The sequence below is a fragment of the Sturnus vulgaris genome, unplaced genomic scaffold (assembly GCF_052056855.1).
Source record: "Sturnus vulgaris isolate bStuVul1 unplaced genomic scaffold, bStuVul1.hap1 Scaffold_155, whole genome shotgun sequence".
Taxonomy (NCBI): domain Eukaryota; kingdom Metazoa; phylum Chordata; class Aves; order Passeriformes; family Sturnidae; genus Sturnus; species Sturnus vulgaris.
The window spans coordinates 2177955-2187365 of record NW_028276072.1 but is presented as its reverse complement, the minus strand read 5'-3'; positions in this window follow the sequence as shown (position 1 = coordinate 2187365).

Here is a 9411-nt window from a genome sequence, read left to right as displayed (position 1 = left end):
TGAAACTAATTCACATGAAGAGGAAACGTGATTTACAGTGTTATTTAATGGCTCTAAGTTTCACTTTGCAGAAGTTCCAAAAGCTTCAGAGTTACATCGTGCTATCCAGACCCATAGGACTGGACACCCCTGCACATCTGTTCCAGCCTGGAGACTGGGTCTATGTGAAGTGGTGGGACAGTGATCCTCTGCAAGCCAAGTGGAAAGAACAATTTAAAGTCCTGCTGACTACCTTCACTCTAATCAAAGCTGCTGGCAGAGGACCCTGGATTCACTACTCCAGAATTAAGAAAGCTTCTGCTTCTGAACAATTATAACAACAAAGACTGGTGGTAATGATAGTTTTTCTTCTGGGTCTAATTACTTTTCTTTTATATAACATTTGATTGTGTAAGATATTGTTCATGTTAGAGGTTCATTATTATTAGGTTTATGTTTACATTTATTATTAAGTATGTATTTACTACTAGGTATTTATTTAATGTTAGGTATTTACTATTAATGGTCATTTATCTGTAATTAAATACTTCTTGTTAGTAATATTTAGAATAGATACTCGACAAGACAGAGGCCTTGTCAAGCCTCTGAAGGGGGGAAATGATGCCTTTAGTTTTAAGTTTTCCTGTTCTCCTTGGATGTGGTTTACTGATGTGCTAGGGTGATGAAGACAAAACAGTCCTATTCTAGTTAAGAGCTCAAGGACAGCTTCTCCAGACTTCAGGCCCTAAGCACAAACAACATGGAAACGTGGAGAGTGGGTTCATGCAAATGAACCAAAACTATAAAAGTGTAAGATTTTGTGACCAACCCCTCCTTTGCTTCCATCTTGGAGCCATCCAAGCAGGGGTCACACCTGTAGCACTCATACTGCTAGGGTGTGGCTTTTGGAGGCCTTTTGTGGCCTCTCAATACCCATTTTATTCCCCTGAACTCTGTGTGTAGCCTCTGTTCCAGCTCCTCAAGGCATCAGAGCAGAGCAGCATTTAGAAGCAATTTCAGGATTTCTAGGCAGGAAGTGGAGCTGACAACCACCTGCATCTGTGCTGCTGTGCTGGGAGTCTCTTCCCTCCACTCTGCTCACAGGCACTGCCCTGCAGAGACAGACAAGGGCTCAGGAAGCACCTGGGCAACACAGGGCACAACAGGACACTTTATTTTACTCCAATGCACAGTGATCATGGCTCCTTACTGTCTTTGCTTAACACAAGCCCAGTAGATACTGATGTAGCAATACTGTGACTAATGGCATCCCTTTATGGAAAATATTATCAAAAGTTAAAAAAAAAAAAAAAAGAGGAAAAGTAGAACACACTAATTAGAATAGCAAAAAAGACACGTGGCACAAAGCAGTCTGGGCAGCCTGTAATGAGTTCCATTCTTAATGTTATGAAGAAAGGCACTTTATTGTTTCTGGAAAGCAGTAATAAAATACACCCTTAAAAACTGGAATGGGTATTTCTTACATGGTCTTTGAAGTATTTCTCTGTAACTGGAGAAAGAAACCTTCCTCATGAACTGCACCAGACCAGAGGGAAGCCAATGCAGAGCCATGGTTTGTCAGGACTGGCTTGACCCCAATGAGCCCCGTGGTGCATTTGGTGCTGAGCCCTTGAAGCTCAGGGCCTAAGAGGTGATTGCACAAACCCTTGTAGGAGTCCAATTCAGAAGAACCTTTCAGCTGCTGCACATCCCTGTGCCTTGGGCTGGCCCAGACTTCTTCTGGGGGATGTGTTGTACCACAGCCCTGCCCTGGGAGAGAGATTCCTTTCTCCTTGTTTCCAGTCTGGGCCTCCCCAGCTGCCCTTGGCATTAATTGTTTCTTTCTCTGGATATTCTCTACTATGTCAAAAGGATCCATCATCTCTGAAACTGCCTGCCAATCCCTCTCAGGGCTCTCCTCTGCTCTCCTCAGTCTCCAGTGCTCTGAGCACAGAGCTCCTTTGACCACTATAAAGTGGTCATGTGCTTGAGGCCATGGGCACCTGGACATGAATGACAGTTCTTGTCTATAGGAAGGAAAGCACAGAAGCCCAGGGTTTTGAAGGCAGATGAGAGGCAGTCACCAGAGGCCAAGGCAAGCCAGACCTGTTGCTCTTAGTCTGGGAGCAATCCTTGCATAGATGGAGTTTGGGAGGCCAAATCCCAGTTCTGTCCATGGGCGTCAGGACAAGAAGGACAGTTCTTCTCCATAGGAAGGAAAGTAGGGAGCCCCAGTGTTTCAAAGGCACTGAGAGCTGGCCCTCAGGAAGCCAAGGGAGCCTACACAGTCCTGGCAGCTTTTGTCTGGGAGCTATCCTTGCAGACATACGGAATTCTGGAGGCAGACTCCCAATTTTGGCCGTGGATGCCTGCACTTGAAAGACGATTTTTCCATGGGAAGAGAAGGTTCAGGGGGTGCCCCTGGGGCACGCGGGGCTTGGCACGGGCGTGAGCACGGAACAGAAAAACGGACACGGGGACAAACGGCCCCAGGGCTTCAGTTGCAGCGGCAGCAGCGGCAGCGGCAGCAGCAGCGGCAGCAGCGGCAGCAGAAAAAGAAACAAATTTTATCAACTCTCTGTTTCCCCTGTCCCTCTCCCGCTGTCCCACACCCTCTCCCGCAGTCCACCACCCTCTCTCACTCTTCCTTTCCCGGTGTCCCCCTCCTCTCCCAGTCTCCCTCTTCCAGTTCCAGGCCGGGCCATGCCCCTGGCCCGCCCCCGGGCGGGGCTGCCCCGTCCCCGGCCCCGGCCCCGACCCCGGGCGTCCCGCCGTGCTCTCGCCTTCGCCTGGCTCTGGGCGTGCTGACGGTGGCGCTGCTGGGCGGGCATCAGTGCCTGGGGCTGGGGCGGCATCGCCTCCCTTTGGCTCCACCTGGCCCTGGCCCGAGCCCGGCCCCGGCCCCAACGTGGGATCCAGCTCCGGCCCCGGCCCCGGCCCCGGCCCCGGCCCCGGCTCCTCCCGGGGCCCGTGGAGGACACACGCGGCCCGGCCGCTCCCGCCGCCTGCGCTGCGGCTCCCCCGGCCCGAGCTCCGCCGCTCGGCAGCGCGGCCGCCGGCCCCGAGCCGCCGCTGGCCCGTTCCAAAGAGCGAACGCCTGGGGCTGCCCGGCCCGGGGCGGCTGAGGGGCGCTCGGGGGCCGTTCCTGGCCCCGGGCCGAGCGCTGACAGCCGCGTCTCGCCGGCAGGGAAGGCGCAGCAGGGCCTGAAGCAGCGGTACCGGGTGGGTTCGCTGCTGGGGCGCGGCGGCTTCGGCAGCGTCTGGGCGGCGACGCGGCTCTCGGACGGCGCCCCGGTGAGTGGCGGGGCCGGCGGCGGGCACAGGAGGAGGGGGCGCAGGAGGAGGAGGAGGATGGGGCTCGGCAGAGCGGGCGGCGAGCTCAGCCCGCTGTTGGCCTTCGCTTGCAGGTGGCCATCAAAAGGGTGCCTCGGAACCGCGTCCGGCACTGGGGCGAACTGGTGAGTGAGCGAGACCAGCGGGAGAAGCCGAGGCCCGGCAGAGTGGAAGCCGCCAGGACCCTGGAGGGAGAGGGGGCGTGGGGCCAGCAGAGCATCCCGGGCTGCATGAGGGCTTCCCGAGCCCTGGCACGGCATCAGCCCCGCTGACGGCATCGTGGTCTTCCCGCAGCCCGACGGCACCAGCGCACCCCTGGAGATCGTGCTGCTGGACAAGGTGTCCACCGGCTTCCCTGGTGTCATCCAGCTGCTGGAGTGGCTTGAGCTCCCCAACAACATCGTGATGGTGCTGGAGCGCCCGGAGCGGTGTCAGGACCTTCATCATTTCATCCGGGCACGGGGGTTCCTGTCCGAGGAGGTGGCGCGGGAGCTGTTCCGCCAGGTGCTGGAGGCCGTGCGGCACTGCACCAGCTGCGGGGTCCTGCACAGGGACATCAAGCCACAGAATGTCCTGGTTGACCTGGCCACCGGGCAGGCAAAACTGATTGACTTCGGCTGTGGCACCTACCTGCAGGACACAGCCTACACTCACTTTGCAGGTAAGCCCACACAGCGGTGTGCTCCCGGTCCCGGCATCTCCTGGCCCAACATCTCCTGGCCCAGCCTGGGTGTGGTAGTGGGGATTCTCCCTTTTGCTGCCAGTCATGGCACTGAGCCTTCAGCCGAGTTGCTTTTGAGTTGGGGCAAGTGGGGGGCTAGCTTCCAGCCTTGCTGGCAGCCTTTGCCAGCAACTCTGCCCAGGACTGGGGCTGGGCCACCCAGCCCGACAGAAACACTTGTGGGTGGGGGTGGCAGAGAGGGGGGCCAGAACCTGTGCACCAGCCGGTTTGGTGTGCATATGAGAGAGGGCTTGCACTGCTGTGCTTGCCTTGTTTGCCGTGGCCTCATAATGTGTTTTGGGCCATGCAGGCAGGGAGGATGAAAGCATGGATTTTGCCCAGCACTGAGTGGGTTTTAACTTCTCATGGTCAGGCCTTGTGTCTGTATTCCATAGGAACCCTGTCCTACAGCCCCCCGGAATGGACCAAGTTTGGCTGGTACTACGGCAAGCCAGCTACCATCTGGTCCCTGGGCATCCTGCTGCACCAGATGGTCTGTGGGGAGCACCCCTTCAGGAGGGGCCAGAACATCAGCTGGGACCATCAGCTCTCACTGCCACAACGGCTCTCTCAAGGTGGATCCTCATCTCTGGGCACGGGGGGAATACCAGTGCTGGGAGACAGCAGCAGGCTCGTGAGCATCCTGCTCTGGCAGCTGCTGAGGGGGTGGCACATGTCCTGCTCTCCTCCAAAACAAAGAACTGATGGGAAGGTTTAGGCCCAGCTCTGAGCACATGCTGCATGGCCTGGGCATGGGAAGAGTGGGGCAAAGCAGACTGGAGACTTCTCCAGCTGACCAGTGGTTTCTGGTTTCTCTCCCCAGAGTGCCAAGGTCTGATCAGGAGGTGTTTATCCATGCTCGACACGGAAATGCCCTCATTAGAAGATCTGATCAGTGATCCTTGGATGCAGAATATTCATCAGCCATAGAAGAAGGGAGAGAGCCACAGGCACGCTTTGATGCAGGGCCCTGGTAAGTTACAGCTCCACCCATGCCCTGGCAATCAGGAGCAAAGAACCCCAGACTTTTTTGTCCTGCCTGTGTCACTGCACGGGCGTCATCAGATGGGAACACACAGCCCTTGTGCTGGAGCTGAGCTGCTCTGCCCAGCACTGGTGGCCCCCATCTGAGCTGGTTTGGCTTGTCCTGGTTCACTGGCAGCTGGGGCCCTGGGCAGAACACTGACAGCCTGGTCTCACCCCCAGGGAAGAAGGAGCCCCTGGAGTAGCTGTACCAGGTGGGGCTGCTGCTGCTGGGGACAGCAAGGAAGACGTCAAGGATGACAACCTCTTCCTCCACCTGGCCACAGAAAAGCTGAAGATGATGGACTTGGATTCTGGCACCTTCTTCAAAGCCAGGCTCCACAGCGAATTTGCAGATGAGTCCAGACCCAGGGGGATGCTCCCAGATTTGGGCATTGCACAGGTTCCCCCTTTGCTGGGGAGGATAAAACGGATTCTTCCGTCGGCTGCCAAGCTGCTTTTTGGCAGGGCTGGGGGGATGGGATGGGCTGGGTACAAAATGGGAGTTGGCTCCTGGCCCTGGCAACAGCCCCCAGCACCCACCGTGCCCTGGGCTGGGGCTGGAGCTGGGGCAGCCAGCCTGACACAAACAAACCCCGTGGCAGCAGCAGAGGTGGGACTGCAGAACTGTGCATGGCTGCTTTGCTTTGCAGGCAAGGAAGGGCTTGGGCTGCTCCACTGCCCTTGCTTGCTTTGAGATCACCATTACTTTTGGGGGCAGTGCAGGGGGAAAGGGAAAAACCATGGGCTTCCCTCACCCCTGGGTGAATTTTTCCCTGGCATGTAGAGGTTGGGCCTTCCTCCAGCCCCTGACAGAGATAAGATTTTTTACCTTTTCTCGTGTCTCCCCTTTTTGTCTGTAATCTATTTTCATTCATTTGTCATTTGTTTCTCTAAAGGAAGTGTTCTAGGTGGTGTCCAGTGTGGATCAGGAAGTGCTTGGGCCCAGCTGCAGCGTGGATGGGCCGTGTCCTTGGAGAAGGCTGAGGACATCGTTTGGGACCAGCTTTTCTTCCAGCAGCGATGGCGTGAGGCGGGTCCCCGTCTCCTTGGCAGGGTGAGATAAGAGCTTTTGGGAGATGGCAGCGAGCACAGGAGCATCCTGCTGTGGCAGCTGCTGAGGGGTGGATGTGCCATGGCTGGCTGCAGGCTGGGCACAGTCCTGCCCTCCTGCTCTGTGCCCAAGGCAGCAATGATGGGCAGCTTTGGGCACCGCTCTGGGCACGGCCAGCATGGCCTGGGCACGGCGGGAGCTGGGACAAGGGGGACAGGAGCCTTCAGCTGACGGGCGGTTTCTGGTTTCTCTCCTTGCAGCCGGGCTCTGTGGATGCTGAGGCTGCTCTGGGCTCTGCGAGGGCTCAGCTGCAGCTCAGCACCGGGCCGGAATCAGCCAAAGGAGAAATGGTGTGACCTGCAGCAGAGACTTGCTTGAGCATTTCGGCAACGCAGCTCAAGTTTGCAGAGCGTACACCTGCAGGGGAAAACATGACACCTCCCCAAAATTAAACTTGTTCCATACCTTCTGAAATGAAATCAATCTGGGATGACCCCAAGTGACATTTTTCAGCTTGCTCAAGCTGTAGCTCAGCCCTTCTCTGAACAGTTCTCCCCCCCACCTGCCCTTTATTTCACTACTGCTCCCTCCTTTCCCCCAGTGAGTTCCCAGCCCATCACAGTCTCCATCACACTGCTGCTTTCCTCGATGCCCCTCACCACGAGGAAGACCAAGCCCCAGGCTTAGGGACTCATCCTGTCACTGGCTGAAGAGCAGCAATGTCTCAGAGGCCTGATGAGATTTTTTTTGTCATTCAGAGCTGCTCTCCAAACCTCAGCTCTCCTCACTGCTGAGTTCCCACTCCCTGTTCCTCATCCTTCCAGAAGGATGAGCTCTGTGACTCCCCTTGAGCCTCCCCACTCCTCCCAGCCCGCCCACCCAGCTCAGTTAGGCTTAAGCTGAAGCTTCTTTGTTTCCCCTGGCACTTCAGTCCAGTCCCCTCTGCAGGGAGCCCCAGCCCCAGAGCACAGCACACAACAGTGCAGTCTGGGCTGGACCAGCTCCCCTGCAGCCCTGGCTTGGCTGTTTGTGGCAGCTGAATGCTCCCTGTTTGCAGCTGTCACTGCAGGATGGCCCCAGGGCAGAGCCCAGCCAGGCTCCCACTGCATCCCCTGAAGCTTGGGGCACACGGTGGCCCCAGGGCTGAGGTTCATGGGGAGCACCCAGAGCTGTGGCTTGCAGTCAGTGTTTGCAAGTGTTGTGTTCTCATCTCCTGTGGGGAAAACAACCTGTGCTGCAGCTCAGCACTGCCTTGGTAGGGTCTGGCATGGCTGGAGCTGGGTCTGGTTCCCGTTTGGGACTCGCTGCCCACTCACCCCCACTGCCCTCCCTCACCCGTGGGCAGAAGGGTCTGTCTGTGCCAGGGGCTCTTGGATGTCTCTGTATCCATGGACAGGAGGGTCTGTCTGTGCCAGGGGCTCTTGAATGTCTCTGTATCCATGGACAGGAGGGTCTGTCTGTGCCAGGGGCTCTTGGATGTCTCTGTATCCATGGACAGAAGGTTTTATCTGTGCCAGGGTTTCCATAATGTCTTTGTACCCATGGGTATGAAACAAACACAGAGAGTGAAAGTGTCAGCCACGTTGCCAATGGCCAATGGCGGTGGCTGTCAATGTGTGTGTGGCTGCAGCACAGGCCCAGGGCCAATGGCCGTGGCTGTCAATGTGTGTGTGGCTGCAGCACAGGCCCAGGGCCAATGGCCGTGGCTGTCAATGTGTGTGTGGCTGCAGCACAGGCCCAGGGTGTAGCCAGGCCCTTGTTGTGCCTCCGGCGCAGCTCGGCAGCCCCATCGCAGCCCGGGGCCGCGGCCCTTCCCCGCCGGGGCCCTGACCCGGCCCGGCCCGGCCGCGGGACCCGGCCCGACCAGGGCGCGGCCGCTCCAGAGGCCCCGCCCGGCCCCCAAGGGATGGGCTCCGCCCGCCCGCTGGGCCCGGGCCGGGCCCGGCTTTGCTGGAAGCTTCCCGCCGACTTTGCACAGCCTGGAGCCACAGTGTCCCTTTGCTGTGCTGAGAAGCCTTAAAAAACACGGCTAGTTTAACCCCTCTGCACACCTCATGAGGGATCCCTGCAAAACCCAGCAGAGAGCCCAAAATATCCCTTTGTGCCTCACAAAAGAATCCAGCCCCTGTCCACCTTAGGAAGGACTCAGCTCCTCTGCAGGCTTTGACAACAACCACTAAACTGCCACGTAAATCATGAGGAACTCAACCCCCCTGCCAACCTTACAGAGCTCTCCAGTCACCTGTACGCCATAGAAGGGACCCCAAATCCCCTAAGAACCTCAGGAGGAACCCCAGCCACATGCACCACTGACAAAGAACCCAAACCCCACATATCTTATTGGAAAACTCCACACCATACCCGTGTGCCTCATGACAGACCCCAGTCATCTGCCAGCCTTACAGGGGTCCCCATCACCTGCGTGCCATGGAATAGCCAGGCCTGCCATTAACTCTAGCCAGCAGCGTGTTCCCTGACAGAAACCCTTTCCAGTGCCCTGCTGGGAATCAGGAACACGTGTTGAGGTGCTGGCTGCCTCTGAGGGAGCGATGTGGAGCCTGAGTCCCTGCTGTGCTCCACTGCTGAGCAGACAAATAGCTGGATGTGGCCAGGACGTTCTCTGTTTCCCCCAGAGCTGGTACCTGCAGGCACCTTGGCACCCCTTGGCACAGGCTGTGCCACCCAACAAAGCCCAGAAGGCCGGGAGGAGAGCCCAGGGCCAGCGCAGCTGCTTGGGCAGTTGCTCCTTCCAGGGACCTGGGCCCGACCCATCCCTGAGCAGCCACTGCCAGCCCCGAGGCTCCCTGCCCCGGGACAGCTCCCCCAGCCCAAGGGGACAGAGTCAGGCCCTGTCAGGACCCAGTGCAGCCCCTGCCCAGTCGGGAGCCAGGGCTGGCTGTGGCCCTGGGCTCGCAGCAGGGCTCCCGCTCGGGGCTGCTCCTGTGCCTTGGGCCTCTGGGCACTCAGGGCAGCTCCAGGAGCAGCTGCAGCGGGAGGGACCTTGGTGCATGAGTCCTGTTTCCCAGGAGCTGGGAACGAGCTCCAGAGGCCTCGAAGCTGAGGCGCCTCCAGCTTTGGCTGCTGCAGGGCCGTGCAAGGGCAGGCCCTGGGGGAAGAGCTGCTGCCACACAGCCCTGCCCAGGGCTGAGCCTGGCACAGCAATGACCTCCTGTGCCTGTGCCCGTGTCTGGCATCACTTTCCCACCTGCAATAGAGGCTGGCACCGGCCCACTGCTGCCTCTGAAATGGGGCTCCTTCTGCACAGACTTTTGGTCCATCACTTGAGAAAGAAAAAGGGACA